This window comes from Canis lupus, chromosome 1 (assembly GCF_011100685.1).
Source record: "Canis lupus familiaris isolate Mischka breed German Shepherd chromosome 1, alternate assembly UU_Cfam_GSD_1.0, whole genome shotgun sequence".
NCBI classification, from domain to species: domain Eukaryota; kingdom Metazoa; phylum Chordata; class Mammalia; order Carnivora; family Canidae; genus Canis; species Canis lupus.
Window position 1 is genome coordinate 13,958,380 of NC_049222.1, and position 19,574 is coordinate 13,977,953.

At 47.6% G+C, this 19,574-nt stretch overlaps 1 protein-coding gene and 1 long non-coding RNA gene across 4 annotated transcripts in view; one reads left to right on the forward strand and one right to left on the reverse strand.

Annotated features, from left to right (window-relative positions):
• BCL2 (BCL2 apoptosis regulator) overlaps positions 1-19,574 on the forward strand; it is a 166,896-nt gene that overhangs the window by 146,793 nt on the left and 529 nt on the right.
• Positions 6,907-11,753, reverse strand: LOC111094334. Of its 3 annotated transcripts, none has more exons than XR_005353392.1 (5): positions 11,516-11,753; positions 8,640-8,720; positions 7,440-7,584; positions 7,295-7,364; positions 6,907-7,200 (listed from the first exon to the last, which is right to left on the reverse strand). It is a non-coding gene; the product is annotated as an uncharacterized LOC111094334 (long non-coding RNA). The 3 variants fall into 3 exon arrangements; XR_005353393.1 differs by lacking the exon at positions 11,516-11,753 and adding an exon at positions 9,403-9,425; XR_005353394.1 differs by lacking the exons at positions 7,295-7,364; positions 7,440-7,584.

Sequence of the window (19,574 nt, forward strand, 5' to 3'; positions counted from 1 at the left end):
CTCTCTCTCTCTCTCTCTGTGACTATCCTAAATAAATAAATAAAATATTTAAAAAAAAAAAAAAAAATAAAAGACTCATGTCAAGAGAACCCTTCTTGGAGGGAGCCGTATAGTTAAGCATTGTGCTTGATGCCAAACAAAAACTAGATAAAGGGTTAGAAATCGATATTATTAATGGCATCTCCTCTCTTCCTCTCTGCTAAAGCCTCTGCCAGGCCACCGTAATAACAGTGGAAAGGAAAATTGGAGATTCCATCAAGAAGAGGCTTTTAAAGGAAAGCTGCGTTATTGCATTATAATTTGGACTCTCTCTCTCTCTCTCTCTCTGTGAATGCATGAATGGTTCCAGGTTTTTTTAAATATGGGTTGAAGGTGGGCAGAATTAAATCTCACTGGGCTAGAATAGCAACCTAGGCAGGAATAAATCAAAGCCCTCTATTACCAACCAACATTTATGATAGAAAATAGTTTGTTTGTTTTTTCCTCATCATTTAAACTGTTTCAAAGAGACAGAGATGTTGACTGTGAGCAAGTCCCTGCTGTATTCAAGCTTATGACATCTTGGCTCTGTGCAAGCCCATTTTGCTGGGAGTCATTACTCTGTTTAGGGAGGCTGCGTGATAGAGCAGAGAGGCAAGGTATTTTAGGTCACAATTATGGGTTTGAGATCCGGTTCCACTATTGATGAACTGTGTGCCCTTGGAAAAATTACATATTCTTGATTATCTGTAAAATGGGAGCGACAACAGCCATAGTTTACCTGTGGGTTGTCATGAAGCTCACAGTAGTTGGTAGAAACGGAAGCACTTATCAACGATAGCACTCCCTGTGAATATTTGTTTTCATTCATAGTAAGTACCTTTATAATAATGGGAAAGAGAAGGCTATTGTTTCATTTTCAATGTGTGTTCCCTTTTTATTTAATAACCCTTTCCGTGCCCTACCATGTTCTAGCCGGCAAACCAGAGACCAAGAGGACCCATTGTCACTATTACATTGCATTAGTGTGAAGCTTACTCCTTATCCAGCACCTGATAACTTTTGGCCTTTAAAAATAAGGATAAAAGTCCCAGAGCCAGAAAGATTAAGGATTAAATTAAATTTTAAAATAACAAATCTTTTCATATATTCTCTTCTCATTTATATGGTGCTGGTAATTTTTAAAATTAGATTGTCCTCAGGGCATTTTGTACTAAAAATGATGAAGTTCCTTGTCCCTTCTAATTGCGTTTCTTTTGATTTTCTTTTATTATGACTTGCATATCACTGACACTTTTTTCCTGGAATGTTAAAAGTATACATCATCCAACTAAAAGGAAAAAATACTGTCTTAATAAAAATGGAAAAGAGAGAGTGGATAGTCCTCTCTTTGGTTCCAAACAAGGCAAAGTCTTCATTCCTCATTCTTTGTACATGCCAGGGTTGATGTCATGGATCCAAACCAGTTTTGAGTTATCTGGAATGAAAAAAAAAAGAAAGAAAGAAAAATAAAAAGGCACTCCAACAATCTTCCAAAGCTTGAAAAACAAATTTTCCACAGTCTGATAACCCAAAAATGACTGAATGGGTTTTCTCTGTAATTAATAGGGGGTAGGAGCCTGGAGGGCCGTGGGGGAAAAGATTTAAAAATGGAAAGTTTCAGTTCAAAGGGGGTGCTTTGGGAGATTCAAGAAAGCTGGAGGGGCTGAAAAGGAATAACATGGTTATCCTGAGTAACATGGTTTTGTTGTCGGAGGAACTCAGGCCTAAAAACCATAAAGTTCCTTTGGTCGATGTGTTAACTTACTACAAATGAGTATTATTTATGAGTGAGAAAGAGGTGCTTATTAATTCTTCATAAAATCATCTCTGCATTATTTAACTATGGCTCTCATTCTATTTGAACCATAGTCTTACAGAGCTGTCTTGTGGATTCCTAAGCCGGAATAGATCGTTGGGACTTTTAGGAACCATGCCTGGAATTCTCATTTCGGTGCCTTGATGGTTTGGGAAGTTGTTTCTTCTGATGTCTAGAATATCAGGTACTTCCCTAACTTCTCTCTCTTGTTAGACCAATTACTTCTAGGTTTCCTCTTATGAAACCAGCTCTTGGACTCAGGCTTCTGTTTGCACCTGGAATAGATGGCGTGGCAACTCTAGTGGTCTCTCTGTGTCCGTCAGTCTCCCAGTTACATAACCCTTTCCATCCCCACTGCTTCTGACGCAGATACAGAACAGAGTCCCCATAATCTACAAGTTAATGTAAACTTAGATCCTGAGAGAGCCTTCAGAGGACATGTGAGGCCTTCTCTTCTTGTCACTAATGAGGCTCTTGAAACTTGGAGAGGTGACTCACTTGACAGCAAAGAGAGAACCTGGGCCAGTTATGGACACTCGGGCATAGCTTGCCCACTGCGTGGATTGTGATGTGACCATGGATAGCGTGATGAGCTTCTGAAGCAGCGCACAGCTCTGCTCAGACTTTTGCCTTTGAAAGCGTGTCTTCCATCGTCATACATTCAGACTTGGAATTCTTACTTTCTTATCAAAAGGTCTTATAGACTTGATGGCAATAAGGTTTTATTTTTTTATTGAGATATAATCGACATATAACTTTGTATTAGTTTCAGATGTACAACAATGACTCAATATTAGTATATGTTGTGAAATGATCACCACAATAAGTCTCTGAGCATCCATCATCACACATAGTACTTTCAGTGTTTTCCTTGTGAACAGAACTTTTAAAACCTACTGCCTTAGCAACCTTCAAAAATGCGGTACAGTGTTATTAACTATAGTCACCACACTGTGCACTACATCCCTAGGACTTAAGTCTTTTATGTCTGGAAGTTTGAACAAAAGATCTTATAGACATGATGGCAACGAAATTATAATTTTTTAAAACCTGAAATTACCCTTAATAAACCATCTTTCCAAGTGATGTACCAAGTTAGTGAAACTTAGCCATTTGAATCTGTAACCCATTCATCATAAACTTATGCCCAGAGTCCGGCATCTTTCAAAACCCTCAAGGCGTGTGTGAAATAATCTTTTCTTTTTCTTTTCTTTTTTTTTTTTTATTTTTTTGCAGTTTTTCAAGTTGTTTTAGTAGGCTAGGATTACCTCAAAAGGCATTTATCTTTTTTTAAAAAAAAAAGATTTATTTATTTATTTCAGAGAGAAAGAGAGAACAGGCTGGCATAGGGGGAGGGGCGGAGGCAGAGAATCTCTAGCAGATTCCCCATCGCAGGGCTCAACCTCACAACCCTGAGATCATGACCTGAGCCAAAGTCAAGAGTCAGATGCTTAACCGACTGAGCCACCCGGGTGCCCCTACCTCAAAAGCCATTTAAATGATGTTTCAGGTTTACACGGAAAGGAGAAGCATATACAGTTGTAAGACTTAAGAATTTCAAGAATTTGGCAGAGGTAAAAACTCAGAAAAAGCAGCATTTGGACATTTGTGTTCTCTTCAGTCCACCACACACACACACACACACACACACACACACACACGTCCCATCACTACCCAGCCAGCATTTAAACCCTCAGGGGTTAACGGAGGACTGTGGAGCAAGCACCTGGCTCAGACTCCAGCCAGGGTCACAGGCCCGGTGTCCGGTCAGGCGGCCAGGGTCAGGCGGCCACAAGGACACCCTGCACGACCTCGTCCCCTTCCTTGCAGGTTTCACTCTGGCCCAGGTTCTCCCATCGTGTCTGTGACCAGGGTCCCCTCACCAGGATGAGAGCCGGGAGGGCCCCCCACACCTATGACCAAACCCTTCCCGTGGCCGCAGGGGCCTTGCGTGTTCATTTAGCATGCAGTCCTCTTCGGTCTGAGAGGGTGGGGAACTACTAGCAGAAAACACAGAGCAGGCCTGTCCCAGAAAGGGGCAAACAGAGACCAGGGACAAAAAAAAAAAAAAAAAAAAAAAAAAACAGAGCCAAGGAATGAACTTTAGCAAGACAAGGAGAAAACAGGGGAGCAAACAGAAGTCAAAGAGAATGGAGAACCACAGGGTATATCAGGGGAAGGGGATCTGGGGTGTAAGAGGAGCAAACAGTCTGTGTGACAGGGGAGTCGAGCTCAGTTGTGAGGTGGCGGAGGCCTGGCTCGGCCCCGCCTTCTCTGCACCTCAAGCCACCCAGCAGGATGGAAGGTGCCCCTTCCATCGGTCAAGATCGAGCTGAGCTCAGAGCCCCTCGTACAGGAGTGACAGACCCAAGGGTTTGACCTTCGCACTCCATCCTTAATTTGGGGTGTTAGAGACGTCGCCCTGAACATCTTTTTTGTCTTACGACTCCTGACGTCTTAAAGAAAGGCTTTCTGGCTCGCTTGGCCTGACTGCAGCAGTCACAAACTCGCCCCACACGCTGGCCTTCCAGAAACAAACCGAACCAAACATTAAAAGATTAAACACCCAGTGAGCAGATGGGTTCTTGTAAAATGCTCTGTGGGCAGGTTCCTAGGAATTTAAAGGTCTCTGGCTTTGTTAAATTAGGAAAAATTTCCAAATTTAAGTCAGCAGAGCAAGCTGTTACAGTCATGAGATGAGTCGGTGATGCCTGGTGGGAGAAGGAGCAGCCTGGCTGGCCGGTGGCCTGCTGAGCGGGGTCAGGGCTGGGGGGAGGGGGGGCTGCCCTCACCCCTCCCTGTGCCCGTGGTGGGGGAGCCGCTGCCTGCTGGGGACCGGATCGCTTTTAATTCAGCAGGAACCCTCGGAAGGCCTGAAACCCACTCACCACCTCGGAGGCTCTCGGGCCACCTATTTTAATATTCTAAATAGGCCGCACGTTGGATTTGTTTTTGTGACTCCAGGAATTTGGCCTCCTTCACATTCCAGAATTCCCTGTGAAGCAGCCCGGTAAATAGGAGGGCTTTTCCTGAACCCTGTGGAAGGAATTCCTCCTTAGGGAATCATGTCTCTATCTTCACGGCATTTTTAAATACTCTTGAGGTGGCGCGCGTGCATGGAACAGGCCCCCAGGGCCAAACCGCAGACTGGGGAATGAGATGCCCCCCACGTTCCCGTGGGATCCAGCTCTGCAGAGCGCCGGGGGCCGGTCCTTGAGACCCGTGCTCTCTCCCTAATCACGGGGCTGCCCTCTGTCCATGCAGCCCTGCTCACTCTGGCTTGCCCGGGCCGCACACACAGGTCCACCCTGGGACCTGCCACAGGGTGCCCACCAGCTCCCACCTCGAGTCCATGCCCCGAGATGCCATCCCTCCCTCGCCTCCCTCCCGCAGACTCCTTCGGACTCAGCTCCTGTCCCCTCCAGCTCATCTAGAGACTCCCCACGCACTGGTTGAGCTCTCCCTGGCACTCCTCAGGACTCGCTGCTTACCCTCCCATGCTCACTGCGTGTCTCTGCGAGGCTTGGTCTTGTACTTCTTTACTGTGTCCCCCAGGAGAAGCAAAGTGGAGTTGAAAAAGCACATGCCTGGGGGTGGCGGGGGCCCTGATTCAAACTGCAGCTTTGCCACCATGAGCTGTGTGACCTTGGGCAAGCTGCGTAACCTCTCTGGCCCTGGTCTCTTCTGTCTAATGTCATTTAGAAGAGCCACCTCATGGGGCTTGGCACCACAGATAGTTCTCTGTCCTCATCCCAGAAGGAGACACTAAATGAATCCTTCCCTAAGTGGTGTGACTGTGGTTGGATTGCTCGATGCAGACATGCCCAGAGGACAGAGCAAAGCCAAAAGGACCCAGGGCCGTGCTGGTGAGAGAAGACCCACGCGGGGCTGGGGACAGCCAGCCAAAGTTCGCACCGATTTTGTTATGAAAAGCATGTTGCACGTGGATTCAAGATTCATGCGCTTGGCCAAGGGCTTCCCTCGGTGGAAACAGCAAATCTGCCAGATGCAAAGTCCTGAGTGGAGGCTCCCCCAGCCCAAACGTAAGCTTCTTCTTATGACCTTAGGGGCAAACAGTATTTCTAGTGAGACACTGCCGTCTCTGGGTCGTTCCCCCTGGAAGAGTGTCTGTGGAGGTTTTGATTCGAGTAAGGCGCCGTGTCGGGTGTAAGGAGCTTGTCGTAGGGACAGACCGACCCCACGGCACTCGCTTTCCCCGGGCGGCCCTGCGTGCGGTGCCGGGCCCAGAGCAGGTGCCCCGTGCGTGTTTGCATCGTGAGCCTGGCCGAGCTGACCTGCTCCAGGGCATCGGTGTTGGCAGCAGCCAGCAAGGCCGTGCAGGCAGCCGTGGGCACTGACCCCCCGCATCTGACCTGCCAGCTCCACCCCTTGCCCATGGGTTCCCCGGGCTCCTCGCTGCCAGCCGCAACTGTGCCCAGTCAGGACACGACGGTGGCCGGGGCAGTCCGGCTCCCCGGGGCACAGCTTCTCTCCTTGTAAGTGGCCACCGCCTGCAACAATGACAGGCCTCCCCCCGCGAGCACATGTCATGCCCTGACCTTGTGATGTCCAGAGCAGGTCGGGTGGCTGTCCGCTGTCCCCTGGAAGCGGTGCCCATGCAGGATTCCAGCCCCCGCTACCTGAAGCCCATCCATGAGCGCCTTCCGACTCTGTGTGCGTGTCGGTCTCTCTCTCTGGGTCTCTCTGGGTCTGTCTCTCCATCTCTCTGAGCCTCTGTCTTCTCTGTGTCTCTCTCTCTGTCCCTGTAAACATGGCCCTGCACTGTTCTGTTAACAGGAAACATGCACTGTCACAAGCATGCACTGTCTTTCGTTTTAAACATCTCTTCAGATGGGAAGTCGGGCCAGCGTATCTGCATCCCTGCCTTAATGAGCCTGAATGCAGAACCACCACCTTGACCTTGCCGGGGTTTTGTCCCGGCACTAACGGCTGTTGCCATTGACCGAGACTTTGCATGCATTTTCCTTGTGAGGGAGAGGTCCGCTCTCTTCCCTGGACACAGGAAGACCATCTGATGCGGAAGGAAGAAAATTGTCATGGAGCCAGGCAATGCATGCGCCTTGAAACGCATCTGTTTTTATTCACATTGAGTCTTTCCAGGTGAACTGAACTAAATCATAAAGTACAAAATGAAAGCAGATTTTCCTTAGCACGGCCATATGGAACCCACGGAGCGCATTCACCACCATGCTCCTGCCTCTTCCCCAGAGCGCAGAGGGTATACTTGCTTGGCTCCAGCAGAGGACAGATCCGGTAGTGTAGGGGACAGGCTTCTGTCATGGGCTGCTCCGGGATCGCCTTGACCATCACACAGTGACTCATGGGCCTGCAGAACTGGGCAACTGGGAACAGGGTAAAGCTTATTAGGTCTTAGGATACCTTTGAGCAGGATACTTTGGAGCATCCTGGGAGCTTTCTGCAGAGCTTGCAACTTACTTGCTACAGACTGAGAACACCAGGATGGGTACCATCAGGGGCAGATCTGGTCCTAGACAGATGTCTGAGCCTGTTGGCAAAGCAAGGACCCTGGAGCCAGTGCATCACAGAGCATCTAGAAAAGATGCCCATGCTAACTTCTTACCTAGTCCTGCCAGCAAGTGTCAGACCAGGCCGGACTGGAGGCTGGCGGTGCCCCGCTGAGGACGCGCCCATGCAAACGCCCTTCTGTTTTGCTCTTTTCACTCTGACATGCCCCCTCCTGGTCTGAGGCCACTTTCAGCAAGTTCCTATTAGGAAATGCGGGTTCTTTGTACTTCCCACCACCAGCAACCTCAGTCAACACTTGCTGATTTAAACAAATGAGCATCAGACATTCGGTCCCCAATTCTGGCCCTCCACGTTTAATAAATGAAGGACCCCCTTTCCCCACCGGCCCCCTGCAGTGGTGTCTTGATGACAGCAATTAGGCCAAGCTGCAGAACTCAACAAGCATCTGCTTTCAGTTCCCATTTTTGGCATATTTTCATGAATTAACTCTTGCAGGGGCAGGAGAGTGGTAGGTACCCCGACTGCACTTTGCACTGGCAGGCCATGCAGCAGGTGCGCACGGTGGAATCCTGCATTCTTGGCCCAGATGGTGACCTACAGGGAGGCAACACTCACCTGCCACCAGGCACATGGTGATGAAGTTCACGTTCACTTGTTCACTTACTGAGAGGCCAGGCAGGTCCAGACCAGCGGGAGGGAGCGGGGGAGGGAGCCCTGCCTGTGTCTCCAGAACCAAGGAAGAACAGTCGGTGGATATCTTCCAAATACTAGTCTGCCCAAGGAATCTCCAGCCCACATCAGGCAGTGGAGAGACTTGTCAATATAGAGGAGAAGCAAAGCTTCCCAACTACTCTTCACTCCAGCATCACCAGTTCTAATTGAAATTGGCAGGAGGGACACAGAGTTCTGTGGGACAGAACTGGACTATGACCATTGAAACCAAGATGAGAAGCACATGCACACCCATCAGAGGGCATGGCAGCTCGTCTAAGGTGCTAGAGAGAGGAAGATAGAATGAGAGGATGGAGCTGATGGCAAGAGGCTCCAAAGCCATGTATGGATTTGGGAGAAGGGAGGGAGGTGGAAGAACCAGGTCAGTGGCTTCTAGTAGTTGGGGTAACAGCTTCTGACATGCATCAGGATATTCCAAATCACATTGTAGGAGACGCAGGGGGAAAGATGGAGAATAAGATTGTTAGCTTTCTAAGCCCAGGATGCTAGACTGCAGATAGGCTACCAATAAATTATCAGGCCAGGGAAACTCAGGGCCCAGACAGTAAAGGGAGTTGCTCACCCAGATCAGCACCAGCCATCCTGACTTCTCATCCAGGGCAGTTTTTACCCACCAAGCCACCTCCCATGATTGTAAAAATTTCTGAAAAGAAAGATAATTGTGCATTCCTAACCGAAGAAGCCCCACCTCCCATGCGCTGGTGAAGCAAGGGTTACAGAACAGCCAATGTTTCTGTCCGATTCCACACGATGCAAAAATAGTTGAGTCCTCTTCCTGTGAAGTATGAGAAATGTAATTAAGATTTTTTTTTGATAATTGACATTCCATAAAATTCAACTTAAAGTGATTGACCCACTGGTTTCCAGTATATTCACAAAGTTGTGCAACCATCACCATTGTGTAATTCCAGAATGGTTTTCATCACTCCAGGAAAAAAAAAGCCCTATACCCATGAGCAGCCACTCTTCATCCTCCTCTACCCACCCACCCCCCGCCCCTGGTAACCACTAATCTACTTCTGTCCCCGTGGATTTGTCTGCTTGGGACATTTCATATAAATGGCATCATACAAATGTGACCATTTGTGTCTGGCTTCTTTCACTGAGCGTCATGTTTTCAAGGCTCCTCCACGCTGTAGCTTGAATCACTGCTCCGTTTCCTTTTGTGGCTCTGAATAATATTCTTTTGTGTGGAGGTAAAACCTTTTGTTTCCCTGTTCACCAGTTGATAGACACATGGTTTGTTATCACTCTGGGCTATTCTGAATAATGCTGATATGAATATTTATGCACAAGCGTTCATGTGGACACATACTATTAATTACCTCGGGGTCCGTATCTAGGAGTGGAATGGCTGGATCACATGGTAACTGTTGAACTTTCTGAGCACCTACCTCTGGTTTTCACAGTGGCCGCACTACTTTCCATTCCCACCAGGCACGTGTGAGGTTTCCCTTCCTCCCTGCCAACACTTGTTATTGTCCATTTTTTAAAATTTTAGCCATGCTCACGGGTGTGAAGTGACATCTCATTGTGGTTTTGATTTGCATTTCTCTAATGACTAATGATATTGAGCACCTTTTCTTGAATTTCTTGGCCATTTGTATATCTTCTGTAGTGAAATGTCTCTTCAGATCTTTGCTGGTTTCTTAAATGGGCTACTGTTGAGTTACCATTACACTTTTTTTGTTGTTGTTTCATGGACTTTCATACCCAACACAATATCATAATTTCCTCACACAGTCAAAATGCCATGGGCCCAAAGCAAGAAGGGGCCAAGTGCCAGAAAACACAGGCACTCAGAGGCTTCTAGCCAAAAGAAGGTAGTGGAATGAGGAAGGTAAGGGAGAAAAATGAAGGAACTTTATTTTAAAGCCAAAACACTGCCAGGCAGATTACCTAAGTGTGCTTAAGCATGGCTGTGCCATGAGGACAACAGCATGTGTCTCTTCTCCCCAGAGCACTGCAGGATAGAGGTGCCTACACACACAAAGTGCTTTGAGTGTATTGAGAAAGTGCTCATGCCCGTTCAGGCTACTGTGAATGCACGGAAAAAAAAAAAAATATATATATATATATATTTTTTTTTTATGTGTGTGTGTATATATATATATATATATATATATATACACAGAGAGAGAGAGAACATATATATACACACATATATATTATACACACACACACACACACACACACACACATATATGACCAAGTGAGTCTTACAGAGAAGGGCCCGTGTCTTACTTAGGTTTAAGACTCCTCAGCATCTTACAAAAACGTCTGCTTTGTAAACAAATGCGCAACCTGAAGATGAGATTTCAAAATCTAGTGTAGACAGTGACCTTTAACACTCCGTGGTTTTGGATTACTGTATGAACACAATGAACCAAACGGCACAACTATTAACATATTTTCAGCACACGTCATTATGGAGGCATTGCTTTGCCCATTTCCACCTACAGTCTTCAGAGGCTCTGATCTGTTCACACCTCCTGGCAGGAGGGACTTTAAGCCGGCAGGTGGCTGAGTACCCTCCCCCTGCAGTTTTTGCATAGCTGGGGCGGGGTGGATTTGTGTGTGTGCCTGGGCTCCTACCCCAGGTCCAACCCCCCCGTGGCAGTTAGACTAACAGAACCTGGGAGATCCCAGGAATGGCCAGCTCTGGTCTCCTCCAGTAGGTGGACGTGGCACATGGCTTAGGACCCGGCTCCGTGGCTGAAGGACCCCCCAGAACGTCAGACTCCTTTGCAAATTATTTTCCTACAGTGCCCACCTCAAGAAAGAAGGAACCTTTTGGGGCTTCTCATTTTCTGCCCTCCCTAGCTCCTGAGGGCCTTGCCTGATTTGCATCCGGCACTCAATTTGCATCACAAAATACACCAAAACTTCCCTAGACCTACTTGGGGAGGCGGGCAAGTTTTGTTTTTTGTTTTGTTTGGGTTTTTCATCTCCTGCCATTTCTCTAGCAGGTTTCTAGTTACATCCAGATGACACTTAGCTTAGGTTTCATTTTATGTCCTTGACCTGAGGTGCAGCTAGCTCATACCCCTCCTCTGGAGCTCCGGGTCTCTCCAGGATCAAGCCCCCCTCACTGCAGATGGCTTTGGGGGGCAGCCCTGCAAGTCTGGTAGAAGGAGTCATCGTGGCTCTCACGTTAGGTTTCTCTTTACAGTCTGCAGGCCAGACAGCTGTGTGTCCTTCCGTTAGGTGCTCCACGGCGGTTGTTTTTTTCCCTTTCCTCTTCCCCCAAACCCGGAATCAATATTTTGGGAGTAAGGGGGGAGGCGCTGGAGGAAGAGCCCTAGGAGACAGAAGCTGGCAACTGCCAAAGCAGCTCTGATATGTACACGGAACCCTCAAGACTCATTCAGCACAAAGTGGCTGCAGAGGAAATCCTGCTGAGCCCATGATAAGGGGGAAATGGAGTCACTTCCTCACCAGCTGCTTTATTCAGGTAGAAAAAGTCCTCACTTCCTCGCGTGTGCTTTGCTGGCCACCACTCACAGAACCCCAGGCAGCTTGCTTCCCCTTTTGATCTCAGCCAAAGTTGGAGTCCAGAGAATCACTGCCTCCCTGTCTTCAGGGAGAGCTCTCAGCTCTTCTCTCTCTCTCTCTCTCTCTCTCTCTCTCCTTCCCTCTCTCCTTTGCTTCCTTTCTCTTTCTCCCAGCATCTTCACTCTTGCCTGGCAATGGTACGATAGTAGGCTCTGTGCTCTGGGACAGTCCTAGAGACTATTGGGAATGAGGCTCACACTCCTTTGTGGCATGCCAGCTCGTTACCATGGGGAGGTCTTTATGTTCCCATAGATGTCCACCAACAGCTTGGGACCTCTGAGTCACCCCCGTCCTGTACAACAGGCACCAATGCTGCCTCTCTTGCCAATGTCCGGGATTATTGCTTTTTTACCTCCAGGCAGCATTTCCAAAGTGTGTCTTCATTTGGCACCAGGAATCTCCCTGGTGGGGGGCGGGCGGTAAATGGTCAAATGACTTTGGAAAATACCAGCTTATCCCTCTCTTGGAGACTCAAAGCACGCAGATAGGGATGATATTCAAAATATTTAACAACCAATATGGAGCAGACACTGAACCAGTCAGAGCCAACTTTGAACATTAGCCCCTCATTGGAAGACACCAGAGACCAATGCAAAAACAAACAAAACAAAACAAAACAAAAAACCACTGAATTTTGTTTTAGCTTGTCATTTACTTGTCTTTTGAACATCCTCCTTTTAAAAAAATCATCTATTAATTAAGATATGTTTGGGAAACCCATTATTTCAGTTCCAGAAACATTTGCTGAGTGCCTAATGTATGGCAGACACGGGCTCCGGGGATCCAAAGATAAATAAGATGTGGTCCCTGTACCCCCAGGTGCTAATAGTTGATCAGGAGAACACAGACATATAAACAGATCATCTTCAGATTATACAGGGAGCAAGGAATAGCTGAGGATTATTTAGCGCAACCTCAGGGGCTTGGAGAAAATGATTGCACCGAATCCTTGAATGAACCCAAGTTCATTTACAAGTGACAGAAGCCGACCAGGAGAACTAGGCTGGGGTCAGAATATTGAAAGCTTAGGTGCCACGTTAAGGAATTTAGACTTAAGCATGGAAGTGACAGATTTGATTCTGATCAGATGACTGCCTGCAGGACGGAGAGGATGGCAGAAGAAGGCCAGGGCACAAGACTAGAGGAGATCAGAGAGGAAATGACAGCGCTAATCTCAGGGACAGACAGTAATGGGGATAGAGAAATGTGGTGGTGGTCAAATCCATGGTGCATATACCACCCTGTCTGATCCCCTTGCCCTTACCTCCAGTGCTCACTAGCTTGGCCTCTAGCGATGAGATCCGGCATTGGCATCCACATCTCTTCCCCCAAGGGCTTCCTCTGGCCTCCAGGATCCACTTGTCTTTGTACACAGCTGGCCTAAAATGCTGGAATATTGATGCCTCCATAGGAGCAACCCTCAGCCAGTGAATGGAGGGAGATGGTGTATAAATACCCCAGCTCCCTAGCACGTTAGTGAGATAACAAAAGGTTCATGTTCTGCACTGGTCCCAGTTTTCCCAGCAGGATTAAGCCCCAGGGGCCAACAGCAATTACCTGCTTTGTTAAGGTAACTTCGTGGCTGCTTTCCTGCTCCCCTAGTAGTTTCCTGGGATCATCCCCCAAATAAACTGCTTACACCCAAATCTTTGTCTTGGGGTCTGCCTCTGGGGGAACCCAACTTCACACTGTGGGCTTTACCAATGAACAGGAGAGGGGGTGAAGAAGAGGAAAAGCTCTAGGGGACTCTGAGAGCATGGGTTCCCTTGACAGCATGGACATGGGGAAGGCAGGAACAGAGGCAGGCTTGCTTGAGGGGTCTGTGATAATTCCAGCTGGGGACAGACTAGGCTGCAATGGGGGCCTAAGGGGGACATCATAGGAAGTAACTGGAATGGGAATCTGGCAGTCAGAGGAGCAGGTGGGGCCGGATATAAAGATTTCAGAGTCATCATCAGAGGGATGGGATTTAAGACCATGAGAGTGAAGGACTTTGGTCAAAGAGAGAAGTCAAGGCAGTCAAGGCAGAAGCCCAGGGATCACTGAGTACCTAGCTGGGCAGGCAGAGGAGGAGGTGTCCCATGAAGGAGGCAGAGAAGACATTCGCCAGGATGCAAAGATTTTTCAACCCTCTCTGTGTCCAACATATCAAAACACTCAGTAGATGCAACCTGAGAATCATCCGGTGAATTTAGCCACAAGGATGGTATTGGAGATCTCTGGAGGGTGTTTCTCAGATGGAAGAAGTTTCTAGAAGCAATGTGGAATAAGGATGGAGGGTGGAAAGGAGCAGAGAAGTACAGATAGGACTATAATCAGTGGGTATGCCGGGACAGGAAGCTGTGGTGATTCTCGCCCAACGGCTCCGATTTTCTCAGAGAAGAGGGGCTAGCGTCAGTTGCCAAAAGGGGAAAACACTTGAGAAAAATAGTAGCTATTCAGAATGGTCATGGAAAGGAACAGAGAAGAGATCTGAACCAGGGTCAAGTAAAGGGGTGCTGACCAGCTTCCAGAACTCACTGAATCTGGGGACCACGAGTTTAGAGCAGCCCTGGTCCGCATGGTTGGGCTACTTACTGCAGCAACTCCTGGAAGGCCAGATGAGGCTGCCGCGGAATGGGGTCAGGATGGACGCAGAGGAAGGGCAGGGATGGGAGGAAACAAGTTGAAGGAGGCAGAGAGAAGAACCACCTGCTGGCCAATGTTCTGACCCATTAAGTGCAGGAGGACATAACCCCAGCCCCTGCTCTCCTGCTCCGTCCCATATCTGCTGATCAGTGCGGACAGTTGGTAATTCGCCATGCCTGTCTAGGTTTCATTTGTCTCAAACTACCACTAAAAGGGCTGATGGCTTTCCTGGGCATTGCTCTACCAGTGCGGGTCTGAGCTTACTTGGAGGTTCCTTCGAGCTCAAGGTTCACCTTTTTCTTTTCCTTTTTCTTCCCCTAAACCTTCAGGTTGTCAAGAAGAAGGCAACCCATGGAGACAGCGTTATAACCATGAAAAATAGAAAATATCAAAGACATGCCATAGCAGTGTTGGATTTCCTGTTGGCACTATCTGATTTTCTTTTTACTTTCCTCTTATGCTGACAGGATCTTCTGCTTGGTGCAGGTTACAAAATGGCAGCATGCGTTGGTTTCATTTAGTTCAAATGGGTTCATCTCTCACCGGATCGTAGGCTTGTTGAGGGGGCAGGATGATTTCCCCCTTAGGATCTCCCATGGCCATATAATGTCCAGATCCACAGTCAGCTCAGAGATTGTGGAATGTAGCTGAATTTCTAATTTGTTTATATCCAACCAGGCCATGTTAAATTTTCCCAGTGTTTAAGGAGATCTGCGAACCACCATGAGGCAGGGGCCTGACCATATAGACATTGGTTTAGCTGTTACCTGTTTCACTCAGAACTATGTCAAGAATATCTGTCCTTGTAGGGTACAATTTTTTTTTTGTAGGGTACAATTTTTAATGCCTGTGTCCACTGTATGGATGTGCCATAAGTTTACCTAACCAATCATATTTTCAGACATTTCAGTCCTTTTCAGGTGTTAGCTATCAGAACCAACCTGTGCTTTACCATTTTTTTTCAAGATAAATAACTAGGCATGGAATTCATAGCAGAAGGGTATATTTTTAAGGCTTCTGCTATGCATTGCCAAATGCAAATATAATTTATCTTTACCTGGGAGTCCATCAGTTGTGTAAAAATATCTGGGATTCCCCAACCCCCCACCCCATCCTTTTCAGCAGAACTCAGTATTCCTTTCAGTTTTTGCCAATCTGATCCATTTTGTTTCTTAATCTCATTTTATTTGGAATCAGGTTTAAGTGAAACTTCTTGAAGGGTACTGGAAGGAAAAGGAAAATTTTGGAGAGCAGGCTGCCTCAAGGGAGAGGGGTGCGTGCGTGCGTGTGTGTGTGTGAGAGAGAGAGAGAGAATATCTGGTGGGAGAGGTCCCATGACCGAACCCCCAAGAAGACAGAGGACGCTTTGGCTGTACGCCCTGCTTGGGAGTCTTGAGTCTGGCCTCACACCTCCCTGGCTTAGTTTCTACTCTGCAGCAAGGGCCTGGAATTGGGGAGTCTGGCCTTCGGCCCTGGTGGGCCAGCTCTGGGTAGAACTTGGACTCAGACCATCTGTGGCCTCTGAATTTGAAGTCCATGGAGAAGCCCCTCTGCGGGGCGGGGGTCAGCAAAGGGAGAAAGCTGCCATCTCAGAACCTGCCGCACACGTCATGGGAACCGGGCAGCGCTCCTGCTGGTCCAGACGTGAGCAAGGGTTGCGGTGTCCCCTAAGTGTACAGACTGGGATTTTATCCGAATCACATGACGATGGCTCAGGTTCTCTTTTTCCCTCTTTGTTGCTTTTAATACATAAAATGAGCATGTGTTTATTTAAAACAGCTTTCAAACTTAAACAAATAATGACAGACTGTTCAAACAGACTTCGGAAATCGCCCTAATCAGGATGTTTGAAAAAGCAAGAAGACTCTCTATAAAAGTACTTTTAGGACCTCCAGTCCTGAAATCACAGGGTCTGCTTTGCACTTTGCAGTCGTAGATGGGCAACGCTTGGGGGCCCGGTTCAGTCTTGGGGTGGGGGGCTCAAATGACACCCCTCAGACCTACCACCTGACCTCGTAATTTCTGAGGAAGTGTAGCTGGGCAGTGTGTTACCACTTCCCATCTTTGCCCAGAACACATCACGTGTATATTTGCACATTTTAACTCATAACTGCTATAAAAGTGACTAGGCATCTTCAGAACCAAAAGAGGACTCCTTGGGGGGAGGGGGGCTGGCAAATTGCTCCCGTGAAAGAGCAGACTCAGTAGACCCCCTGGGGGGCAGGGCAGGTTTAGGAGCCATGTGGCAGGTTTGCAAGACGGCAGACCGGCGCAAAAGTGAACACAACCCCTAGTTCACATTCGAGGCCACATTTACAAATGGCTTTGAGTCGCCTACGTTAATCTTCACAGCAACCAGTTTTATGGGCAAAATAAATGAGGCTCAGCATTGGATCATTTGTTCAAAGTCAGAAGCAATAAAATGTCAAAACTGGGATTTCACCCAGACCTCCTGCCCCAAGCCCAGAGACATCCCCAGACCCCTGGGGCTGCGTCAGCAACTCTGTGCTCATTCTTTGGGTCAAGAGATGCTACTTTAGCTCATCTCAGTCCAGAAATTATGTTTTTTCTTTATAATGCACATCAGAAACAGCCCATTAGGTCCATTAGAAGTGCAGTTATTTACATGAGGGGATGGTGGCTGGGAGAGGGAACCATACGTCCCCAGAGTGGCAGGGATATTTGGAGAGGCGTTTCTTCTGCCCCCCTGGCATCAGAATCATGCACCAGGTAGACAGGGAGGAAAGGCCAGCCCCAGTTTGTCTCCACTTCGCCCACTTTCTCAGGATGGCTCCACGGCCAGGAAGGTCAGATGACAAGGGGCTTAGTTGGTTTCCCGTCCTGCCACGGGAAATCCCATTGGTAACTAAAGGAAGGCAGGGCCTGGCCATCGACCCTCTCAATGTCAAGGCGCGTTGCCTCCAGCGCAGGGATCCTCAAGGATTCCGGGCATCGGCTGCAGTGGGAGGCTCTGGCCTGCCCAGGCCTTGGAGTGAGCAGCATGGTAGGGTGGGCTAGGAGCTGTTCGCAGCTGTGTCTCTGGGATCCTGGGATGCACTTTACAAGAAGCAGAGTTTCTCCTGCTCATAAATCTGTCCTGACCCCTTCCTGCCCCATTTATCCCTGATTATATATAGGGAAAGTATGTTCCTGGACAAGCAGTCATGATTGTTACCTTGGCTTTGTACTGAGAACGCTACACACGTATTTCATTTATGTCTATTGCCTTGCTTTTCTCAGGCTCAAATTTAGAAAATGTCAACAATAGATTAAAAAAAGAAGTAAGCCCTTGCGCCCTCTCCTGGTAAAAGTTAATGTTAGTACGTCCGCAAGTACAGGGCACCCACTTGCTGGCGAGCAGTTACTTGTGCAAGGCTAACTAACTAATGTTGGGTTCATCTGACCAAAGCCATTGACACATGAGATGGGCCATTAGGTTTTCTGTGGCCCAAGATCAGAATTTCTCCTAAACTTTTCTTCACAGTTTCTCAGCCTCAGTTCTGTTGGCACTTTGGGCTGAGGACTATCGTGTGCACTGTGGGATGTTGAACAGGTTCTCTGGCCTCTACCCATTAGATGCCAGCAGCACCCCTAACAAAAATGTTTCCAGACATTACTAAGTGTCCCCTGGGGGCAAGATTATCCCCAGTGAGAACCACTGCCTAAAGCCTTGTCTGACTTTTATAGAAGGTGTCACCAGTCAAGAGAGTGAGAATGCCTCATGGCCTACCTTTTCGTGGGGGACAATTTGTATGACTGATCAACGGGGTTCATTTCTAGGAATTTTCCCCCCAAAAGCAACTTAGCAAGTAGACAAGAATTCATATACAAAAACCTATCATGATATTGTCTACTATTGTAAACAAAAAAAATTAAAGAGGATAAAGATTCAGTTAAATCAGGGATAGCATATATGAAATGGAATACTAGACAGTCGTGAAAAATAATTGTGTAAATCTATATTTAATGACATGAGACGTTCCCCTAATGATGCCTTAAACTCTCACCTTCAAGACCACTCCTCAGAGTCCCAGAGGGTGTTGCATATTGAAGGAATAATTTCCAACAGACAGAGTAAGCATCAGGTGAAGCATTAGGCCAAAGAATTCAAACCAATAAGTGAATTCAGAAACCTTTAAGTGCCAGTTGAACCTACCTGTACCAAAACCATGAACAGCACCGGAGAGACCTGGTCTCTCCCCGTGAGTAGTGGCCTTAAACAGACAAAAACGCTGAACATTGTCAGAACCACCTCCACACAGCAGTGCAACAAAATAGGAGTATCTTACCGACTCACATGTGCTCTGATGCCACACTGTTGGGAGTAATGTGGAAGTAGGTCTTATTCTCCTCGTGCCTGAATAACTCATACCAAGTGAAAAGAATTTCATTTACTGATTTATATATTCAGATATATTTAGAGAGTTGTCCAACTACTCATTGGACCCAACAAACGTCTCCCAACAAATCTAAGAAACGAGCATACAGTCCAATCCCAACTCAGTCCAATCTGAAACCATCCAAAGAACTTTGCTACGACTCCAATCGTAGCCCTTGCAGACCTGACTTCCATGCAGCAATAAGAAGGGAAGAGAGGAGCCGTCTTCCTTCCCCAGGGACCTGTGTGTCCAGTGACACGTAACTGACCATAAGTGACCACGTGCTTTGCGAAGTTCACAACTTGAGTTAAATGCAGGGTTGTGGTCATCCAGCCTGGCCACTCCTGGAGGGGAGAGAGCCCTGTTGTTGACTTCAGAGGCTAGGCATGCCACCAGGGGAGGCCACCCTGCTGTGTCCACCTGCACCAGCACCCTGGACAGACGGAGCACTCTCACAGAGCTGCTGTGAGCCGGGGGAGAGCATTGGCAGACCATAGAACACAGGTTTGGATCTGGGTTCGAATCCTGACATGGCCACTGGTTAGACAAATCCCTTCACCTCTGTTTTTCCCCCCAGTTTTTCCCCCTCCCCTTTACAGGACAGAAGCAAATAAAATGACTCCATGATACTGGTGTGAAGAATAAATAAAATAATGTGTTCTGGGCATTTATTACAAGCGCCTGGCAGATAGTAAGCGTTCCATACTTGGTTGTTATTTTAGGAATGGTTATGCTAGCTAAAATTGCGAAGCCTCCAATATTTCTGCCTTTGTTGTTTTCTTTTTCTCCTTGGCACTTAGCTATCTGATAGCACACTCTCTGATACACTTATTTTGTTTACCGTCTATGGCCCACAAGTAGATAAAAGCTTGGTGAAGTAGGAACTTTTCATCTCCTTTGCTCACCGCTGTGTCTCTGCAGTACCTGGCCCGTTA